The sequence below is a fragment of the Plecotus auritus genome (genome assembly GCF_963455305.1).
Source record: "Plecotus auritus genome assembly, chromosome: 2".
Classification (NCBI taxonomy): domain Eukaryota; kingdom Metazoa; phylum Chordata; class Mammalia; order Chiroptera; family Vespertilionidae; genus Plecotus; species Plecotus auritus.
In genome coordinates this window covers 162,432,985-162,457,364 of record NC_137771.1, presented here as the reverse complement: position 1 = coordinate 162,457,364, position 24,380 = coordinate 162,432,985, and the positions used below count along the sequence as shown (strand labels likewise).

The 24,380-nt window shown below is 36.4% G+C and overlaps 1 protein-coding gene across 9 annotated transcripts in view; it reads left to right on the top strand.

The window, feature by feature from the left end:
• ZBTB20 (zinc finger and BTB domain containing 20) overlaps positions 1-24,380 on the top strand; it is a 913,066-nt gene that overhangs the window by 175,541 nt on the left and 713,145 nt on the right. For 8 of the 9 annotated variants that reach the window (XM_080655527.1, XM_080655526.1, XM_080655530.1 and 5 more), the window contains one exon: positions 14,431-14,481. The exons of the other annotated variant lie outside the window; for it this stretch is intronic. The gene's annotated coding sequence lies outside the window, so the exon portion shown is untranslated. The remainder of the gene's footprint in view (positions 1-14,430; positions 14,482-24,380) is intronic. 9 annotated transcript variants of the gene reach the window in all.

Genomic DNA, 24,380 nt, shown 5'->3' with positions numbered 1-24,380 from the left:
TAAGCATGTCTCAGTTGTAGCTCCACCCATCTTACTGGCTTTAGGTATTGTCTGTTGTCTACACATTGCTGCTAATACTCTATACATCATCCCAAATATCAAGGTACGCATGAGTACAATGCCCTAGGGCCCAACAAGTCTTCAGCCCCACCCTTGGCTCTAGATTTAAGTTCTCTCTTTCCTGACATTCAGAGATATTCCTTTCCAGCTTTCATTCTAACTTGGTTCAGTGAGTTGACGTATCAAAATTGTCTCAAATGTCTGAGTATTTGAAATGAAAAAGATAAAATCTGCCAAATTCACTGCAATTATTAGCATTTCGTAATAACTTGTCTTTACTTCTAGGAGGTCGTCCATTAGGATTTTTATAGTTTATTTACAGCACAGCAATCCCCTTATAGAAGATGCACAATAAGTATGTTAATGTACTTGATTTGGATTATATTGCCCTAATTCTTCAATAGCTGATATACTTCTGTGCTGTCATATTAACATTCACAAGTTATTTTTTCAAAGAAAACATCTTTTAAATTAACAGTTCACATCATGCAGTCGGTATTTCTCTCCTCTTCTCTTCTCTTCTCTTCTCTTCTTCTCTTCTCTTCTCTTCTCTTCTCTTCTCTTCTCTTCTCTTCTCTTCTCTTCTCTTCTCTTTTCTTTTCTCTCTCTCTCTCTCTCTCTCTCTCTCTCTCTCTCTCTCTCTCTCTCTCTCTCTCTCTCTCTCTCTCTCCTGTGTGTGTGTGTGTGTGTGTGGTATGAAGGCAGGAGAGGGAGAGGAAGAGAAAGGTTGAGAGTTTAGGTGGAGAGACTATTATAGAGAAAAAGATAGTTTAGGAAAGGAGGAGAGAGATAGGGAGAGAATAGGGTGGGTGAGATTGCATTGATAAGATACTTGTACCTAAACAAGACAAATCTTTGGCAAGGTTGGTTTAATTATTTTCAGTGTACAGATAACTGTAGCAGAAGCAGATGAATTATTCTAATTCTTTCTCATTTCAGTCTGTTCTCCCCTTCAATTCCTGGGCCCTGACATCTTTTTATAATCTCAACTGGTGCTTTTTGCTGATACCTGAGTGAAGTTGAGAGGTTTGCAGTTACACTCAATTTTTGGCACTTGATGATTTGTGCTGTACTCATGACTACAGGGGGAAATTGGTCCCTCTGAGTACAGCATAAGTGACTGTCTGCTTGATTGTATGTGAAAGCTTCTAGTCTATCATGTGATATTAACAGAACTCAGGATCAGCAACCAGTGTTCTTTTGGATTTGCTTTTTTTCAATGTTCTCAATACAGAGCAAGAAAGTAGATGAAAGGGTATTCAAATCTCACAAGTGAGCCATGAACACTTCATCCTCTTTTGTAAATATTGCAATGTTTTGATTCTCCTTCATATCAGGAGAGAGAAAGAATTTTCCCAATTTTTTAATGAATCAGTTACTTTATGGAGCTTTTGAAAATGTTATTTTTCAGATAGATTAAACAAGCTTGCCCCAATTGTGTAATTTCTTGGTAAGCTTTCCACATTCATCTTACCTCGGAAGGTCAAGCATTTTATGACCTAAAAAAGCCTGATCCTTGTTTTGTGCAGACAATTACCTAAATGTTCCCATTATTTAGAATGGCTATTTCAACTATCTCAAGGTTTACTAGGATTCTCAAATGTTTTCATTTATTGAATACTAAATCCAATTGAAGTAGCTTTATAACAGTACCTAAATGTTATATTTTCTCATTTTATTTTAAAATTTGTGGTTGTAAGACATGCTGATATAACTTAATGTTAAACTTTACATTTAAATGTTACAGTTTTAGTGCGTTTGCAAAAGCCTAATCGAGGCTAAAAAAATAATTTGACACCATAGGCTCTAGAGATTTATGTAACAGGAACAGATAAAGCAGAATTGATTGTCAGAAAAGTAGAGTACAACTTATTGGTTATTACAAATAGAAGGGCTGATTACTTAATGAAAGCTGGTTGTCAGTAGAATTTATTATAACTATAAGATGGATAATAGAAAATGAAAAACACGTTTCATGACAACATGGATGAATGTACTATTCTTTAGAATCTTCACCAACCAGGTTTTAATTTAATTGTTTATCTATTTTGTTGTTGGAATACAATTTTTAGAAGCATAAAATTAGTTTAAAATAGGTGAAAATAGTTATCAACTAGAGTCTGATAAAGGAATATTTAGTACTTTGATGGAACTGGAGAGCATTATGCTAAGCGAAATAAGCCAGTCAGAGAAAGATAAATATCACATGATCTCACTCATTTATGGAATATAATGAACAACATAAACTGATGAACAAAAACAGATCCAGAGACAGAGAAGCATCGATCAGACCATCAAACCTCAGAGGGAAGGTAGGAGAGAGTGGATCTTGAGAATATCATGCTAAGCGAAATAAGTCAGAAAAAGTCAAGATTTCACTCATATGTGGAATATAAAACTGAAAGAAACAAATGAACAAACAAGCAAAACAAATAAGCAGATATCTTTTCAAGTCAGTATTTTCATTTCTTTTGGATAAATGCCCAGAAGTAGAATTGCTGGGTCATACAGTTCCTTAATTTTTTGAGGAACCTCCATACTGATTTCCATAGTGGCTGTACTAATTTACATTCCCATCAACAGTGCACAAAGGTTCCCTTTTTCTACATTCTTGCCAAAACTTGTTAATTCTTCTTGTCTTTGTAAAAATAGTACTCATTTAAACAGGTGTGAAGTGAGATCACATTGTGGTTTTGGTTTGCATTTCCCTGATGGTCACTCTGTTTTTGTAAATACATTTTTGTTGAAATACAAGCATGCTTTTTTGTTTATATATTTATTGTCTATGGTTGCTTTCATGCCATAGTAACAGAGTTGAATGGTTGAGTAAAAAAATATATGATCTACAAAGGCTAAAATATTTATCATTTGGCATTTAACAGAAAGTTTGCTAATCCCTAGTTTAAATAAATAATTTATTGTTTTTTAAACCTTTATATGTATTATAATTATTGTCACATGTGGACATAGGTACATTGACAATACATCTTGTTCTATGGAAAATAATACAATACTTAATAAATAATAATACAAGAATAAACTGTTTTGCATACTCACAACTGTAAACCTACTTTTGCCTCACCATTATAAAGAAGACCAGTGTGTCTGCATCCTGGTAAAAGAGTTTGTGTGTATGTGTTTATGTGTGTTATGTTAATTTAGGATCCTCAATGTTTTGTGCCTGTGTGAGAGTACTGGGAACAGAGCATAAGGTTAGCCTTCTGTATTTTTTCTAAAGTGTCCAAATGGTCAGTATTTTTTAAAGAGAAATATAGGTGTCTGAGCTAAAATGAGAGTGATTGAATTGATTGTATCTGAATCAGTTTTTGCTGAATCCAAGAGAAGGCCATGAGTAGATGTCTGCATAAGAATAAGACAAGAGTGAGAGGGAGAAAGCATAGGTATACTGAGTGTTGTAGAGAAACTGGAGATTAGTGTTTGGCTCTTTAGCTCCAAGACCAAGTAGATTTTAGTTATGTGAATACCCCTTTACCCATTGTAAACCTGAATAAATGTTTGTTGAATCAATATATATTGGTTTAAAATTGTATATGATTGGATTGGAGGCTACAATTTCTGCACTTGAAGAAAGGTTACAAAATGGAACCAACTTATGGAGGACTTTGAAAACTAAGCATGTAAGATTCCATATTGTGATTAGAATCATTATAAGGAATAAGGTAATAACTAGTTGATTTCCAAATATTTGTTTTACTGTGGTATGTGGGATGATTTAGAACAGAAGGAGCTGAGGATGGTATTTTATTCCAGGCATTCTTTCAATTTTAACCAGGTTCTCATTTCCAGCTGGCTTAGCTGCACTGGAATCAATTACTCTGTAGAAGTCCCTGGGTCTAATGAAGAAAAGTTCCTCAGTTCTTTCTTGTTATGAACTCTTCTAAAAATTTTATTTATTTATTTATTTATTTATTTATTTATTTATTTATTTGATAGGAGGGGGGGGAAGAGAGAGAGAGAGAGAAAGAGAGAGAGAGAGAAAATGATAGATAGAGATGTGTTTGTTGTGCCACTTATTTATGCATTCATTGGTTGATTCTTATATGTACCCTGACCGGGGATCAAACCCACAACCTTGTCTATTGGGATGACACTCTAACCAACTGAGCTACTCAGCTAGGACTTATGAATTCTTGCATCTGCATGTCTGTTTGCCTTGTGCTGTACTTCTTTTTTTTTTTAAATTGGGTATTTGATGTTTAACCATGTTTCAGGACTCTGAATATTCTGCCTTATTTTGCCCTTAATGTTTGTGTCTCATTGGTACCTGCTTGATTGTATTTATATGTAGGAAATAATTCAATACAAATAAAACGGAATAAATTTATCTCTGAAAACTTTAAGGATAGGAATCTTTTCTTTTTGTATTCTTTTTTTTCATCTTTTGCTCTTTGTGGGATCACTCAAAATGTAAAGGTTGGTACACTAAAAGCAAACCCTGAGATACAAATTGGTTGTTATCTCTGGGAACACTCAATCTGTCAGTGAGAAGGAAATGCCAAGACAATTTTTATGTTTTTGCAGCTTTGGCCACTGAAGCAACTTGCCTGCCCTCACTAAATATGCATTTTATTTTAATATTTTCATTCACAGACTCTATTAAGACTACAAAATAAAAATCAAGTAATCTGGTTTGTTCCTCTCTTCACATGAATTAGGAATAACAGACAGTCTCACCTTTAGGTGCTGTTAAGATAACATGGCCCATTTGTCTTGGTTGGCCCTTCAAATGCATAATCATCAATTTTATATACCATCAGAACTATTTCCCAAAAGGAAATGAGGGGTCAGCTTTTATTGTAGGGTTCCACATTTACTGAGATCATGGTGTCTTATTTTTCAATCTTGGCATTTAAATCTGGGAAATTTACAGTGGTAGATAACTGCCAGCTTCACAGTGGTGGTGCCAGTTTCGTCAGCAACGTAAGAAAAACTCCCTAAATGGACATGTCTGAGCAAAGCAGTATGGATGTTTCTTGCATGGTCATGAAGAGGTAGACTTGTGCTAAATATAAAACCACATAAGAAAACCCATCAGCTCATGACATATTGGAACTGGAAATGTAGTATGGTTTGTAGGAGTGCATATTCTGCAGCCAGATTGACTGGGTGTGCATCCTGGTTCTGTCACTTAGTAGAGAGATGAACTTTGGCAAATCACTTAATCTCTCTGTGCCTCAGTTTACACATAAATAAAGTGGGGATAATGACATTTAATATCAAGGTACCTACCTCCTAGATTTTTTGTGAGGTCTAAATAAGTAAATATACATAAAAGCACTTAGTGCAAAACCTGAATATAGGGAATGCTTATGTAGTTGCTATTATCTGATAATCTTTAGAAGTAAAGAGGAAAGTTAAGAAGCTTTTTCTCTGACATTGCCTCCTCTGAGAGTTACAAAAGTATAAGAAAATTGTTGCCACTTCTCAAATGTGGAATGATTTGAAAACAGCACTATTTCGTTTTAAAGCTCTAAGTATTGACAATGCAATTGTCCTAAAAGGAGACTTATATTTAACCTTTTACCAAGACTACATTAAGCAGAATTGATTTTACACTCCCTTTTCAGAAAGGATATATGCACACCTGTGTTCATAGCAGCACAGTTTACAATAGTAAGATTTGGAACTAGCCTAATTGTCCATCAGCAGATGAGTGGAGTAGAAAACTGTGGTACATCTACACAATGGAATACTAGCCTATATAATAAAAGGCCAGCAACCATAACAGCATCATGACCATAACGACCATTGGCCAGTCACTATGAGGTGCATTGACCACTTCTCAGTCCCTCCCCCTGGGGGGGTGTGGCAGAGCAGGACTGGGGACTGTAGAGCGGCGGTGGGTGGTGAGCATCCAGCAGCGAGCATCGCAGGGTGGTGGAGGCGAGCATCGTGGGGCAGGGAGCGTCGCAGAGCTTCATGGGGCGGGGAGCATTAAGGAGCGTTGCGGAGCATAAAAGGGCAGGGAGCATCACGGAGTGACGTGGGGCAGTGGCAAGGAACGTCACAGAGCGTTGCGGGGTGGGGAGCTTCGCGGAGCACTGTGGGGTGGCGGAGGTGAGCATTACAGAGCAGGAAGCTTCGTGGAGCATTGTGGGGCAGCAGAGGTGAGTGAGCGTCGTGGAGCATTGCAGGTCGGTGGCAGCGGCTAGCGTCGTGGGGCGTCGCAGGGCATCACGGGGCGTTGGACATGGCCCTGATCTCAGGCTAGGCATATAGGGGCCTACTCGTGCACGATTTCATGCGCTGGGCCTCTAGTGCAGCTATAAAAGGAAGGAATTCTTACCGTTTGCAACAGTATGGATGGAACTGGAGAGCATTATGCTAAGTGAAATAAGCCAGTCAGAGAAAGATAAATATCACATGATCTTGAGCAACATAAATTGATGAACAAAAATAGAACCAGAGACATAGAAGCATAGAACAGACTGTCCAACCTATGAGGGAAGACATAGAAGCATTGAACCTACTAGTGTATCTTAGGTTTTTAGTTAAAATGTTCAAAACATAAACTTTACTCACCCTTAGCTAGCCAAAATTTTAATTAACCTGTATTCCAGGTAATTGATGTTAAATTGCATCAAGTACAATCATTCTTCAATATATTAGCTGAACTGGTTTTTGGTCCAGAAGAAATGGTGATTTTTGTCTTCTGTTCATCCTTTCTTTTCATCCTTCTAGTTTCAGAGTTATTAACATTTTTCATAATTTTATAATTGTCTTTTTCTTATTATATGCTTAGGAGTAAGAGCATTCTATAAATGTTTGCTCCAAAACCATTACTCTATCAATCTCATTAATATAATTTAGTACAGAGTATTTCAACTCATTCTGTTCAAAGGTATTGTGGAATAAAATATCTGAAAGAGGACAATGGAACATTGGCATGAGTGAATTTTTTAAAATTTATCTTTATTGTTGGAAGTATTATAGATTTCCCTTTTTATCCTCCATTCACCCCTGCTCCCTCCTTCCCATAGGCCTTCACCTTACTATTGTCTGTGTCCATGGGTTAGGGCATGAAGGAAATTTTACAGACCTCTGAAATCTTAATGTTTTGCATTTCTTATGTACTTGTGCAACTGTGAAAATTCACATTTACTTTGGTGTTTTTTAATTACTTTTATTAAAACATTTTAATAGAATATTTAAGAGTAATTGTTTTATGGATCCTTAGCAAGAATATACATTCCAGACTCAAAAACTTTGAAGTTTTAGTTGAAGAAGGTTAAGTAAATAATTTAGAAATACATTTTGTTTACCTGTTTTTTTAATTCTTATTAAGCTGGTTGAACTGTGTGCCTTTTATAGTGATAGACTTTTTAATTCATTTATTTGTTGGTGTGTTGGTTTTTAAGAATTTATTTAAGGCATTCTGCTATTGGGAAATAATAATAAACAGGGTAAAGCTGCACCGTGATAAAAGAATGGGCTTCGGTTACTTTTAGAGAGACAAGTGAGAAAAAAAAAGAAATTGATTGGATTTTTGGGTTAAATGCAGTATTTAGTACATAATCTTTCTGAACTTGTTCTCTCTGTTTGGAAGGGAAACTGAAATACCTAACATCAAGTATAATTGAGTCAAGTGAATGTTCTTTTGTTGTTGCCCTAGAGCTCTGCTCAATGGAATTTGATTTGATTTTAAATGGCTTTAGTATGGGGTTTAGTCAGGTCACTCTTACAGATTCTTGGAGGATGTCTGCCATAGAACCTGTTAGATTTCTCTGGTGTTTTAAAAATTATAATAATATCCAAAGCCAGAATGGATACCTCCACTAGAACTAAATTAGTCTTTTCCAGACTTAGAGGGAATGCATCTTGTTCTCTTAACCATGTATGTACACTTTTTATTTAATAAAGAAGACTTCATTTTATTTAACGATTGATAGAGAAGAAACAGTCTTTAGGAGTTTCAATTTATTTTGTCCTAATGTGTCATTTGCTTACTTTGAATTTTTACTTATTTGAAATTATACTTCTCCTACTTTCAAAACTGATTTGATATAGCTTCATCTGTTCTCTCTTATGGGATATTATGTTTGTCTCTTTATAGTGATCCTACTATGTTTTATGTGGTTTCTCTTATAATAGTATGCTTACTATATAAATATAACCTCAAAATTCATGTTTTCTACATTCTAGGTTGTGGCTTTTTAAAAAATTAATTGAAATTAGCTTTTTAGGAATCTGATAAATACCAATATAGGTAGTTGACATTTTTTAAAATTACAAATCTTGTTTCTTCTTCTTCTTCTTCTCCTTCTTCTTCTTCTTCTTCTTCTTCTTCTTCTTCTTCTTCTTCTTCTTCTTCTTCTTCTTCTTCTTCTTCTTTAAAATTGATATTTAGAGAGAGGAAGGGAGAGAGACAGAAGCATTTATGTGTGAGAGAAACATCCATCAGCCACCTCCACATGCTCCCTGACCAGAGATTGAACCCACAACCTGGGTGTGTGCCCTGACTGGGAATCACACCCAACATCTTTGTGGTGTTCTGGATGAAGCTCCAACAACGGGACACTACTGCCAGGGTTCTTTTTCTTTTTTTGTTGTTCTCTTTCTTCATTCCATCTTCTTTTTTTAAAATTTAACCTATGCAGTTAATAAAGATGGCTTTTCCAGAAATAGGGACAGATAGACATTTTCAAATGGCTTTCTTAACATTCAGGAAATCTAATAATATATCCTCATTTTTTTTTTTCTTCTGAAACATAGAGCAAGTGTCTTGTTTTAGTGCTTTTTTGTTTATAAAAGGGTGGCTCAGTTGGTTGGAGCATTGTCCTATACACCAGAAGGTTGCAGGTTTGATTCCTGATCAGAGCACATACGTAGGTTTTGGGTTCGATTCCTGGTTGGGCCCCTACAGAAGGCAACCAATTGATGTTTCTCACATTGATGTTTCTCTCTCTCCCTTCCTCTCTAAATTCAATAAAAATATATCCTTGAGTGAGGATTAAAAAAAACCAAGGTAATTTGTGTTTATTGTAGAAACTTTGAAAGGAAATTATAAGAAGAAAAATATCTCCCATAATCTTAGTGTCTGAGATAATTATCAGGAATAATTTAGTCTATAGGTCCTTACATGCTTTTACTAATACATACATGTTTTTTCTAATACATATGTACACACACATACATACAGATCTGCATTTATATATACACTAGAGGCCTGGTGCATGAAATTCGTACATGGGGGTGTGTGTCCCTCAGCCCAACCTGCACCCTCTCCAATCTGGGACCCCTCCAGGGATGTCCGACTGCCCGTTTAGGCCCGATCCTGAGGATCGGGCCTAAACGGGCAGTCGGACATCCCTCTCACAATCCAGGACTGCTGGCTCCCAACTGCTCGCCTGCCTGCCTTCCTGATTGCCCCTAACCGCTTCTGCCTGCCAGCCTGATCACCCCCTAACTGCTCCCCTGCCAGCCTGTTTGCCCCTATCTGCCCTCCCCTGCAGGTCTGGTCCCCCCCAACTGCTTTCCCCTGCAGGCCTGGATCCCCCCCAACTGCCCTTCCCTGCAGGCCCCAACTTTACTCCTCTGCCGGCCTGGTCACCCCTAACTGCCCTCCCCTGCAGGCTTGATCATCCGCAACTGCACTCCCTTGCAGGCCTGGCCCCTCCCAACTGCCCTCCACTGCTGGCCTGATCGCTCCAACTGCCCTCCCTTGCAGACCTGGTCCCTCCCAACTGCCTTCCCCTGCTGGCCATCTTGTGGTAGCCATCTTGTGTCCACATGGGGGCAGCCATCTTTGACCACATGGGGGCAGCCATCTTGTGTTGGAGTGATGGTCAATTTGCATATTATTCTTTTATTAGATAGGATTAGATAGGATAGAGGCCTGGTGCACGGGTGGGGGCCGGCTGGTTTGCCCTGAAGGGTGTCTCAGATCAGGGTGGAGGTTCCCTTGGGGCATGAGGCGGCCTGAGTGAGGGGCCTGTGGTGGTTTGCAGGCCAGCCATGCCCTCCCGGTGAACCAAGCGGAGGCCCTGGTATCTGGGATTTATTTATCTTCTATAATTGAAACTTTGTAGCCTTGAGTGGAAGCCTAGGCTGGCCAGAGTGTGCAGAAAGCTTGGCTTCCTCCATTGCCAGGGAAACCCAAGCCTCCTGCTTGCTCCATGGCCACAGCCATTTTTGTTGGGATTTATCTATCTTCTATAATTGAAACTTTGTAGCCTTGAGTGGAAGCCTAGGCTGGCCAGAGTGTGCAGAAAGCTTGGCTTCCTCCATTGCCAGGGAAACCCAAGCCTCCTGCTCGATCCGTGGCTGCAACCATCTTGGTTGGGTTAATTTGCATACTCGCTCCTGATTGGTTGGTGGGCGTGGCTTGTGGATGTAGTGGAGTGATGGTTAATTTGCATATTACTCTTTTATTAGATAGGATATGACCAAACATTATCATAGTCTCTCTCTCTTTCCCCATATATTAAATATTAAAATTGGTATCTTATCATTTTATAACCTGCTTTTTAAGCTTAATGACATATTGTAAATTTTCACTTGCCACATTTAATGAAAGTTTATCATTATATGACATAATTTATTTAACAAGCTCACTGCTATGGAATTTTTAAATTATTTTAATTTGCATTTCTTTCATTGGCATTACAAATTAAAATTATTTTATATGTGTCTTAGCTTGTGATTCTTCTATTATGAAGTACATATTCATTTAAAAAATTCTTTTTATTTATTTATAGGTAAAGTTTATTAAACCTATGAATATCATATACATTAAAATATTTTTATTTGTTGTTGGCTTCTTAATTTTTTTGAAGATATTTTTGGACTTGTAAAACATTTTTATTTTCAGTAGTTAAATTCATAAATCTTTGTGCTTAGGTATATACTACTGCCATGTGCCTCAAAAGGTCTTCTCTCCTTGGAGTACAGAAAATTATATACATATTTTTTCTTAAAGCTCTTGAGCTTTACCTATTATATTCAAATATACTAACCCAATTTATATTTTGATGTCTGGTAAGAGATAGGGAACAAAAATTTTTTTCCCAACACAAATTAGTCTATTATCTCAAGACTGTGGAAATGCTACCTCATACTAAGTCCCAATGGGCTGTTGTAATTATTTGTCTCTTCTACTGCCAATATTACAGTCATATATAATTCAATCTTTATTAAAAACTAACCTTGTTCGCTAACCTAACACTTGATATTTTTTTTCTGTCGTAATCTCCTATTTTGCTGTATTTTTAAAAACTTGAACTAACTTTAAAGCATCAGAAGTACTAAAGATCATTTTGGTTCATTTCAGTTCAACCAAGATGTATTGAATGTTTGCTATATATGAGACACTGTGCTTATAATAGGAACACATAAATATATCAAATACCTGTGTAGTAGACTCCTTAGTCTGATTGAGTCAGATGGAGCATGTAAATGGTCAAGAAATGGACTAATATTGAAAACTTCATTTTTTTTTCTGATTCTTCTTTATTACTTTAACCTATGATTTACTGGCTCTAGCCATTTTATATGTATTTTTTCATTTTTGCTTTCTTTTTAATCCATAAATGATTAATTATTAAGCAACTTTGATTTAACAGAATTAAATTGACTCAAGCATATTAAATATGGTGACTTTTTCATGTTCATATAATAGTAGTCAGTTTACTTTTTTCTAATTAATGAACTGGTAATATGTAATTCTGTTTTTAGTTCTATAAATGTTTACTAAATTTTTGCTAGACACTACTTAAGGAGTTGTAGGAAAATAAAAATGAATGTCTGACAAATTTATAATCTAGTGGGGGAATTTACTATTTATAAAAATAATAGCAACATAAAACAATAGTCATTGAGAGTACTGTTTGCTGTGTGCTAGCCATGTTATGAAAAAGGTAATATATTTCTTGTTTAATCCTTGTAAGAGCCTATATAGTCTACCAGATATTTTTTGACTATATCCCTCACTTTACTGAGGCCTTTTCTTATTGTCATCTCCTCTGAGAAGCTTTCCTGTTCAAACCCATTTAAAATACCAGCCCATGTAACTCTCAATGCTGTTACCTTGTTTTGCTTGTCTTCATAGCACTAATTATATAAAACTCGAGACTGGTGCATGAAATTTGTGCACTGGAGAGGGGTGTCCCTTAGCCTAGCCTGCACCCTCTTGCAATCCGGGACCCCTCGGGGGATGTAGCAGTGTGCCAAGTGGCAGGAAGCCAGGGAAGAGCCAATACTGGGGCTGGGCACTGTGCCGCTCATGCTCATCCCCGCCTGCTGCACCTGCTGCCGCCACTCCATAGTGCTGCTGTGGAGTCAGGAGAGGCTCCCACCTCCACAGCTGTGCTCGCTAGCCGTGAGACTGACTTTAGCTGAGCGGTGCCCCCCCATGGGAGCGCACTGACCACCAGAGGGCAGCTCCTGCCTTGAGCATCTGCCCCCTGGTGGTCAGTGCACATTATAGCGACTGGTCGACCCGTCATTCCGGTCGTTCCGGTTGTTCCATCGTAACGGTCACTTAAGCTTTTTATATATATATATATATATATATATATATATATATATATATATATATATATATATATATATATATATATTATAATCCTTAACATTGTATTTGCTTGTTTGTTTCCCTGCTAGAATGAATATTGAGTGGAAGACTATAAACAATGGGTTGTAGCAGTTTGGGGTTGCAAAGGGCAAAGTTTAATTTAGTTCATAACATTTCACTTCCTTAAGCATAAATTTCTTCATCTGTAAATGGGTGTGGACTTAGTGCCTATTTCATAGGTTGGTCAGGCTGTTCATTCTTTTATTCAATAAATATTCATTGATCTCCTACTCTGTGACAGACACCATTTATGAAAATGGGGTAATATAGTGAAAAAGACAGTACTGACCTCATGACACTTTCATTCTAGTGGGAGAAACAGACAATAAATAAATAAAAATTAATTTTATAATATGTAGTAGCCAACTTAATTTTCTCCCAAGTGTCCTTCCCTACTTCATCCCTACAATCTGAACATTTTTTTTTCTTTTCCACTCCTAGTTATCTCCTGTTTATCCATGAATAATGGTTCTTATCTCAGTCCTTCTAAGAAATTCTAATTTTCAGTGCCTCTTCTAAAGTTTGGTGTTGCAGAATAAGTGTGATATTACTCACATAGCCTGAATATAATAGGACCAGCACCTTCCTTTTCTGGATCCTGTTTATATCTATCAGTAAAGCCTAAACTCAGGATTCTTCTGATTTACTGGTGTGGTTTGTTGTTTGATTATTTGTTTTCCCTTTGTGAAGTATTGTTTATGCATATTAAAGATCCCATCAATTAAAATTCTTGACTTTTTTTTTCATTGTAGTAGGTCTTTTACTATAGATGCACTGTTTTACAGGATTGGGTTATGTATATATATGCATTTCCATTAGCAAAACTGCTTTTGAGACTTCAAATGGCTGAGTCTCTGTGGAGATTATTAGTAAATATGACCTGAATGTCATAATTGAGATTTCATAGCAAATTTGGATCACGTTCCAAGGACATATAATATCGAACTCAATTTTTAATAGGAGAGTTGCTTCTAGTTAAATTTTTTCAAGTTCAAATTCACTGAATTGGCTTCAAAGGCACCTCAACATCCTGCCTGCTTAACTGCTCTCAGTCCCAGCTTTGATGCTATACTATCCATTTATTTGACATCCCTCCCTCCAAATCTGGGTAGGATCTTACTATTATCCTTGCTTGCTAGAACAGGAAACATGATGCCATGTTCTCACGCTCATGCATTAGGTGCTGTAGACCAGTTCCAGCTATTTTGAACATGTTACCCTCTGCTCCCTATTTCTTTCCACCCACTTACTTTTTTTTCTTTCTGGATTATCTTTTTTATGCACATCTCTTCAACTTCACTCACTATTTTGAGGATAGGGCCTGGGTCTTTCTTACTTGTATACTTCCTAACTCACCAGTGCTTACCCCAGTATATTGTGTATAGTAGATCAGAGAGTCTTTGCAAACTCTCTGATAATTAAGAATAAACAAATGGGGTAAAGACTATTTGGAATTAGTTTTTTAAATTATAGAAATATAAATGTAAAAGCCTTTATTTGTGTAAATTAAGAAATCTTTTAGTAATACTATAATAAATAACCTATTCTCCATATAAACCCTGTATATATAGTGGTTTACATTATATATTAGTGCCATATTTTACTGAGTACTTGCTCTGCACATACACAAATGAACATGTTAGCCTATTTTATAAAAACTACAGATATTGACATATACAAACTTAGCTATCTACTTTTTATAATTAATAATAAAGATATTATGAAAATCTAAATTGTTTCCTTAGCAGAATTCTAATTCTAAGTTTTTCTTTTTACAGTCACACAAAAGAAGTGTTAAGACTTGCCTTTTGAGACACTGAAGGCTAAAGGTAATGGCCAATGAGATTTTTCTTGAATAGGTTTTATCTTCTTGAAAAGTTTTATGATATTTAAGTGGGTTTATAAACTCAAGTCTTTCCTTTATTGCTCTTTAATGCATTAAATATCCTTTCCTATGTCTGCCTAAAGAATAATCTGAAATTATAAGTCAAAAAAGAAGAAAGCTTGTGTCATCTGAGAATATCTCAGCCTAATTAGGTGGTGTTGTATCCTTTCTTCCTTCTATATGGGAATGTATTATGGCCCCTCCCCTTGTTTAAATCCATTTGGAACTCTTCTAATTCTATACCTTTCCCTTTTCTTAAATAGGCATATTGACTCAAAACCAATAAGTCAGTACCTGTTCCTCATCAGAAAGAGCTTTATAACTAACTCTAAAAAATAAAAATGCATTTGTTGGGAACAGCAAAACTGTTCAGATGAGATTTCATGGTTACAAAAGTCCAGAATTGCAGGCAAGAAGTTTACAATCGACTTGTGTCCTTTCATTGTGTATAAAGAGCTCATAGGGATTGAATAAGGTTTCTTAGACAAGAGGGGGTTGTAATTACTTTGCTCCTTACATGCATGGTTAGATCTTCCAGTGAGAATAACATGGTAGGGTAATTTATTATAGAAGAGTAAATCACAGATTACATTGGAGGGATGGGGTGGTGTGATCCAACCATCACTTAAACATGTGTGATAGCTTGTTTTTCATTTCTTTACACCAGTGCACACCTCAAACATTCTATTTAGCAGTGGGATATGCAAATTGTTCCAAATGCAGCAGCAGTACTTTCACCTGAATGTCAAAACTGTCAAGGAGCTTTAAATCAAATCTTTATAACATTTAAAAAAAGTACCCAGCCCCAAGATTGAGGCATCAAACTAACTGCAAAAACTTGACTCCCATACTTTCAAATAGCTCTTGTATGTCAACAGGGTAATGTCAAAGTTCTAATTCACCTGCTTTCTAATTTTAACCTTTTAAGGGTTTTATTTTATTTGGCTTAATTATGATATTTTCTACAAATTAATGATAAATGCCTTGATTAATAAAACCAAATGTCAGAGAAAATGACAACTTGATGAAAAATTAATACTTGGCAATATTTTAAGGTACAGAAGTACTAAAGATGTATCTTAAACTTCATACTTCATCAGCTCTTTTTGAAGGTGGGTAACTAGAATTTTTCTTGAGCCTAAGTTTTCATAACCTCATGTGTAGATGCATTTTAGCAATATAATTTTCAGCTGTTGCTTTTACTATTAGCTGTTATAGATAGAAATGTATTCATACATTCTCTCTTCTTGACCCCATAATATTTTAAAATAATATTTTTATTGATTTTAGAGAGGAAGGGAGAAGGAGGGAGACAGAGAAACATCAACGATGAGAGAGAATCATTGATCGGCTGCCTCCTGCACACCCCCTACTGGGGATTGAGCCTGCAACCCGGGCATGTGCCTTTGACCAGAATCAAACCCAGGATCCTTCAGTCTGCAGGCCAATGCTCTATCCACTGAGCCAAACAAGCTAAGGCCCTATAATATTTTTTATTTCACAAAATCAAGGTAATATTTCCTATTTGTGTTAGTTCTAGAGATGAAGCTATCATACTGAGTCTACATACTAGTAGCAACGTATGTTTGTGTGTGTGTGTGTGTGTGTGTGTGTATTTCAAGAGATCTCATGGTGTAAAATGTAGTAATTGGTGATTGGATACCTGCTAGACTATTAATTCATTCATTTATGAATATTTAAGCTGTTATATTTTAAAATTACGCAGTAAAATAATATATACACAGAGAGAGCACAACCTTTCAAAGAGAAATTGATTTTAACATGGGGATTGCTTTTTTAAAATATCTCTTTTTCTAACATTTTATTAAAATACCTGAATAACAATAAAGAATTGTAACTTGCTCCCCCCCCTCTTAAACTGTTGCTTAAATTAAAAACAAACAAACACTGAAGTATAAGAAATATGACTATTTTATTTTTCTCCTTTAACTGGAGATCGTGGAGTTGAAAGATTTTTAAAAACCCTATTTATTTTTTTTATCTTCACTAATACCAGGATGACTTTTTTATATGAATACTTAAATATTCTATTAAATGTTATGTGGAAATGGAAGTATGCAGGATTATAGCCCAGGTTGTTTTTTTATTTTCATATATCACAGATAAAGCTGCCAACCAAATGCAGGAAGGCATGATGGCCTCTTCTGTGTTGTACTTTGGTTTGGTTGTTCAGGGATAAAAAGACCCACATAATATACTGTCAGTAAAATGAACTAACTTTGACCATCTGTTCGTGTAATGACATGATGGTTATACCTATCAACAGACATTTTTGCCAACTAATGATAAAGTCACTTTTTTCCTGTAATATACTGACAATTTCCAGGTAGTTGTTTCAGGTATGCTACTATGCATAGTAAGATAAATAGAGATAAGTGCTGGCAATATTCTGTAAATACAATATATGCCAATCACAAGGGGAAACATTATTCAAGAGATTTCTAGTACTAGTAAACTGGAGTTGGATTGTGCTGACTCTTCCCTTAGCTGGCAATAGGTTTTATTGTTTTTGTGTCATGCCTGGTTCCAAGCTTCCAGTCTGTCCTGGCAAAGCTGCTTGATGAGGAGAAGCCACCAGCATAGCTGCCCTGACTGCTTACATACCTGTCATGAATAATAAATTCGTCAGCTAGTTAATCATTGCATTGTATCTGTCTCTGTTCCTTCTTAGCTGATCACTGCCCAGAGGAGTTTAAGTTCCATTGTAACACAAAGCTTTTATTATGTTTCTATACTTGCATTTATTTGTATGCAAAAGCATCTATTCTTCATTTTTCATATACCAATAATAAGACATGCCCCATTTCTTTGACAGGTCTCAGATTAGATATTAAACAAAGTGCATTCCCTAACCACCTTTTCCCCGTTTATTCTGTTTTTTGGCCTTTCATCAATTTACTTTCGCATGTGAACCAATTAACTTTTATTTATTAGTTAAAATTTAATTAAGGAAATACTAATATTTATCTCACAATCCACAAATTTATAAATTTTTAGCTGAGATTCTAGTTATTTGGGATAAGTACTATAATTGAATGTCATCCTTTTCCCAAAATATCTATGAATAAAGAAGATAGACTGAAACAAAAAATAATCTCGAAAAGGCTTTTGCTTGGTATTACATTTTTTGAGTTTAGAAATGAGGACAGTGGACTCGACTTTACTCAGAATCATTAGTTTCAGGGAGTTGAGTTATAATAATTTATACTCGATGCTTGAATTAACACATATAACAATCAGTTGATGTTCTTTGAGGAATCTAAATCTCATGGAAAATTAAAGTTTTAGACTCTCTTTAAAAAAAAACAAATATTATAAAAAAATGTTCTTTAATGGACTTAAAATACCTGAATTTCCAGTTTCAGTACTTAAATTAGATAATATCTTATCTCTAAATGACTTTTTAGCACCTTTGGAAACTGTGTTCTCTCCTTTAAGCCTACCGTATTTTATTGTGGAGCTCAAGTGAATGAGAACTTACTAGCTTTCTAAGTTGCCTAACGTATATCTTAAGTATCAGAAGAACGATCAGTTCATTTAAGTAGGATTCATTTACCTTATTTGTTTTCTTTGGAAGCTTGTGTTTATTAATTGAATAAACTATGCTCATGAAACTCACTGATAAAGAGCAATCAAAAGATATCAAGAGAAACCATGAACATTGTCCACCATATGTAGGGGATTTGTGTTTCTTGCCTGAATGCTTCCCTATCTACTGTTTCCTCCAATATTCAGATCTCTCTTTATATCCTTTAGTGATGACAAGATGTTTTTTTATTTCTCTAATGAAGTGGGAAGCAGATTAACATGCTTTCTTCTTGGGAATTAGACTACTTATTGTAGTACCGCTCAACATATCTTTGTAATGCTCCCCACCCCTACCCACAACTAATTAGTGACTTTCAGAATTAGGGAAAATCTTGCTTGTGCAGTGGCTCTATATTTACCAGTGATTATGGAAGTGTTACTAATACACTTGTCAGTATTAAAAAAGAATTAAGTAAATAAAGGGCCAGATGGTGGAGCCCAGGACCTATGAAGAGCCCAGTATGTGTGGGCTGATCCATTGGAATGACAGAAACATATTACCTGGCTAAGTGGAGCCAGAGTTAGGCTTTCACTTATAATAAAAAGGCCATTTTTCAAATGTGTTTTCTTATGATAGAGTGACTTACATGTTCAGATCTCATTTTTACTAGTAATATTTCCCTATACATCAAAAGCCAACAGTGTTTACTTGTATCAGTAAAGTCTCTTGGAATTGGACATAGTAGCATCAAAGTACAGCAATTACCATGTGAGCATTTTTGCTGGTTAAGAGAAGAATCCTGCTTTATTCTCTCACAAAAACCTATGTTATTACTATTATAATTTATTTATTACATTTTATTATAATTGAATATTTGTGTCCTCCAATAGACTCTTTGGCTCATGATATAAGGAATCTGGTTATATAGGGGCTGTAGTGCATGACCATATGAGGAAGTAATAAATATTCTTAGAGTTTTGTTATAATAAAAGCATTATAATAGTGGTTATAATAAGATTAACCTGAAGAAACTAAGAAAGCAAACTTCCTTTCTTTCCTGTGATTGGTCTTTACATGTATACATATATAAACATCTTGTTTCCCACTGTAATTTCCATCTTTTTTATTTTTCATCTATTTTATTTTTAAATGTGTTTCAAATCTTTTTGGTTTCTAGGTTAAGTGGATGGATCAGTGAATTACTGTGTAGGTAAACTGCCTAAATAGAGTGTACATTTAAAAAAACTTTTCTCCCCATAATCACACAAATAATACTAGAGGATATTAGCTAAACATAGGTCTCTCACATTGCATCACTTCATCCATCTTTCTATCATCCAGCAAGTATTTATTGAATTTCTGCTCTGTGCCAGGAGCTTCCTAGGTGTTAGACATAACTGTTGAACCAAAAAATAATAGTCTTTTACCTTGTGGAGCTTACAGTCTAGTAGGAAAATATAATAAACACAAACATTAAACACATGGTTATATAATTAAATTAAAAATTTAAATTTTGCTGGACTTCTCAATTTTGGCATAGTTAGGGAATTTGGTCTGCACTGGGAGAATTATCTTCAGTAGCCTGCCTTATTAATAGTAGATCACTTCTAGATTTAAAAAATGCAGGCCAAATTAATTCAAATTATATTTGAAGGTACAAGTGGCCTTGGGATGATAGGTGGAGCAATATTTGTTTTCAAGGTGAGTAATAAAGAAAAGTGTTGTAAACTTCGGCTTACTATATATCATATGTATTTTCAAATCTCAAATTGAAAAATCAGAGGGATAATTTCTAACATTTTTAAATTATAAAATATTTCTTTTAAATATTGTTTATTAATAGTTCTGTGAATTGGGTTGTAGGAATAGTGATGGAGGAACAGGTGATGGAAATATATATTTATTTCTTCTTCTCTTTGGACATGTGTGTGGAATATTTTTGTGTTCTGATCAGATTGTTCATTATGCTCTCTTTGGATGTGTGTCCTGTTTGGCCTTCCTGCTTTGCATGCTCATTCAAAGGCATACCAAGTCATTATGCTGGACTTCAGCCTTGTTCAGTAAAAAGGCCATTTTCTCCATCAGCTGTCCACTTGGACATACATTCTTTTTACTCTCAAAAAGATTTTATATTCATTCAGCGTGTATTAGATGGATTTGTCAAATTACTCACAGATAATCAGTTTTTTAAAGTTATAATTTGAGCTATGACCTCTCAAACTGTGAATTATAAGGTTTGACCCTTTGGTTCACTGTTTGACACAGCAGCCATTAATTATAGTTTTTAAAGGACATTTTATTTCATTTAGAATTTGTATGGTGAAAAAAGTTTAAGCATTTTCCATTTAACTTTCAAGAATAAGTGCTGAAATATAAATATAAAAATGTGTACATTGGAATATAATAAATAGCTGGCTTGCATATGCATACTATATTGAAATGTATTTATGCATATTTCTAGCAGTACATTAAGTCTGTTGCACATACCTATAGAAATAGAAATTTCAATATAATAACCTGTGAGTTACACAAAGATTATACTTATTTTATATAACTCTTGTTATCAGGATGAGACAGACTTTTAAATGTTTATCATGGTGATAGAGACTTTATTACCATTTGAATCTAGTCTTTTTTCTTTTCCTTGTGCAGGAATTCAGAAGTATGTGCCTATGAAGACCCAGTGTCAAATTTTCTGACATTAATTGTAAATACTTTCTATTTACAAAGAACAACGAATCATGTTTAGATTTCCCAGAATGCCCTGAGATATGGATCTACCAGGTCCTCTTCCCACTAGCTTCTCTTAATATGTAATCATCCAATCTTTTAGTTAGGTAACATTTTAGGAATTTTATTTTCCTATTGCAAAAACCAATTCTTTGAACTAAAAGTAAGGACTTATAAATACATTATGGGGATTTTGAAATATGAAAACTGTTTTTAGAGATCAATAGGCTCAGAAAAGTTCATTTTAATTTTCAAGATTTATACTGATCTCATTTTGTGTGGTAAAGATATTTTTTTACCTTTTCCTATTTCTCATATTAGTTAATAGTTAACACAGGATGATACAGAATTTTTCATTTATTGAAAAAAATTTTTTTTTTAGAGAGAGAGAGAGGAAGGGAGGAAAAGAGAAACATCAATTTGTTGTTACATCCACTTACTCATGCATTGGTGGTTTCTTGTTATGTTCCCTGATTGGAGATCAGACTTGCATCCTTGGCATATCAGGATGACACTCCAACCAACCGAGCTACCTGGCCAGGACCGTCATTAAAATTTTTAAAGATTTGGTCCCAATCTACTTTTTGAACACCTAACTTGCAAAATTCTCTTCCACTCTTGGTATCAGGCCTCACCTCCTTTCCCTAAGCTCACAATTCTTTCTGCCCATACTGCAGTGCTTGCTGCCTTAACACACCCTGGCCTGCCATGCTTTGTGCCTGTTCTCAATGCTCATTCAGCCTGTTGTGGCCTTCCTGTAACCCAGAAAAATGCTGTGTCCCTAGAGGAGGCCTAATTTATCCTCTACTACAGAATCAACACATCTTTCTTAGTGCCTCCACATTTATGCACATGAGTATAACACTTAACCCATTGTGTCATAGTTTTTAACTATGCCCATCTCCTTTCCCAGAGGATAAGCTTCATTAGGGGAAGGAATATGCCTTCTTCACTTTTGTGTTTAGTTCAGACCAGGTTCTCAATAAATGTTTTTTGAATTAACTGGCCTGTCAGACTTAGAGGAACTATGTCATCAATTACACTAAGAATTTATCTACAACACAAATATAGCAAAAAAGGGATCCTTTAAAAATTATGTGTACTAAATTTCCTTTGGGTCACTACATGATTTCCTTAAAGTCTGGGTATTTGTTTTGGTACTTATTTTTATAGCTCAGTAAGAAAACAGAAGTTTCCCCCCTATCTATATATATAAAAGCCAAGCGACTGAATGGCAGAAGCACCAGAATGACCAGAACAACCGGTGGCTATGACGCGCACTGCGGCGGTCAACTGGCCCGATCGAGAGCGGGGCCAGCCAGCCAACCGCCCGCGACCTCTCCCCCCTGCTGGCCCTGCTCCTGATTGCCCCCCCCATCCCTGATCCGGGGCAGGCAGCCGGACCTCACCCGTGCACGAATTTGTGCACTGGGCCTCTAGTATACTATAATAAGTTTAAATACAATTTTAAGACAAAAGACATTTTTAGTTAAAAAAAGAAAACACCAAACCAGTGACTTGTCAAAGTAGTTTTAGATCTTAACACTTGAAATGATAACATTAAAGGATTAATATGGAAAGTCTTAGGAGTGTTTGATACTCTAATTTTATACAAACCACTATTGATGATTGTACTTAGTTTGAAATAGCTTTTTATATGTAGACTTACCAAAGCTCTGAAATTTAGATAATAATTAGCCTCTCAAATGGATCTGTTTGGAAAGCATTATAAAATAATAGCTCTCTTCCCAAAGAAAGATATAGTTGTGTGAAGGCTGCACTTACTTAATGGTGTCTCAGCTGAAACAGGTGCCTTACTTGCTTTGTTCCCTAGGAGCAGCTTTATAGGTTTAAGCACTGAGTATAATGGCCCACAGTGGCCCTATTAACAAATCAGAATGAGGCCAAGGGAAAGCTCATCTAGGATCCACACACCTCAATGCAGTTAGTACACAGAGAAACTAACTCTCATTAAGCATAATTAAACCTACTATTGACTGTAAACTGTTACTTACCTTAAACTTCTCTGTGGAGAGAGTGGAATGGGATTAACCTAGCAGATTGGGACATTAATTACTACCTCTTTCACATTAAAGTTACCATCAAGAAGGGCTGTATTCATCAATAAAACATAGAAGGGATTGAGAGACTGAAAATATGTAAATTTACTTTATGGGAGGGAAAAAAAGCCTAAATTTAAGAGAGAGAGAGAGAGAGAGAGAGAGAGAGAGAGAGAGAGAGAGAGAGGGAGGGAGAGGGAGAGGGAGAGGGAGAGAGCTGTGCCAGATGCAGAGATGCTAGCCCTAGCAAAATGGAACTCTGGCTAATTATTAACAAGAAATAGGCTGAAATGATCGCAAAAATGTGTCCTTGCCTCTGACTGACATACCACTTCACAGGAGACTGCAGGTCAGTGAGTCCTCTTTTCTCATTAGAGCTTCCTCCACTGCTCAACTAACCTGCGATGTTGAAGGGGCTTGTGAGAAAGAGAATTTCTTCCCCCACCCTAGTTGCTAATAGCTCTTGATTTATGAAATTGATTGTAATGATTGTACAAATGTTTGATTTGTCAGTAAGAAAGCACAGTGCTGTTTTTTGTTCAATTAAAATGGTCTGGTAACTGGTCTCCTGTTACTCTTTAATAATCTCTTTCTTGGGTGCAATCTAAAGAGTATGTTTTGAAGGATATAAAAACATCAGCTACATTTAAGTACTATTGTTAAATTTTCATATTATATTGCTGACCCAAGGCGGGAGGCCAGGGTCTGGGAGATAAGAATCCTATATAATAAAAGCCTAATATGCTAAGTGTCTGGTCATCTGGTAGTCCATTTAACCAATCAAAGCATAATATGCTAATGATATGCTAAGGCCACTCAGCTGCTCACTATGAAATGCCCTGACCAACAGGGGGCAGTCAACTGGTCAACCAGTTGCTATGATGTGCAACTGACCACCAGGGTGCAGATGCTCTGACTGGTAGATTAGCTTGCTGCTGGGGTCCGGCCAATTGGGACTTAGCGAGATGGGCCAGACATGCCCTTGAGCCCTCCCGCAGCCCCTCCCCAACTGGCCAACCTCCCGCATCCCTCCCCAGCCCCGATTGTGCACCGGTGGGGGTCCCTCAGCCTGGCCTACACCCTCTCGCAATCTGGGACCCCTCGGGGGATGTTGGAGAGTTGGTTTTGGCCTGATCCTGCAGGCCAGGCCAAGGGACCCCACTGGTGCACGAATTCATGCACTGGGCCTCTAGTCCTATATAATAAAAGGCTAACTTGCAAATTGTCCCCTGGGGAGTTCAACAGATCAGGAGTTTGGCTGCACACTATGATGTGCGGTGACCACAGGGGATGGAGTGGAACAAAGAAAGGCCCTGGCCAGTAGCCAGCAGCCGGGGTCACAAGGCTGGCAGCCGGCAGCAGGGGGAAGGAAGGCTCCGATCAGCCCTGATCACTGGCCAAGGCTAGGGACCCTTCCCATGCAGAATTTCGTGCACCAGGCCTCTAGTTTAAAGAGAAAAGCAAGGTAATGACAGTACAAATTTATTTACCAGCTTTAGAATT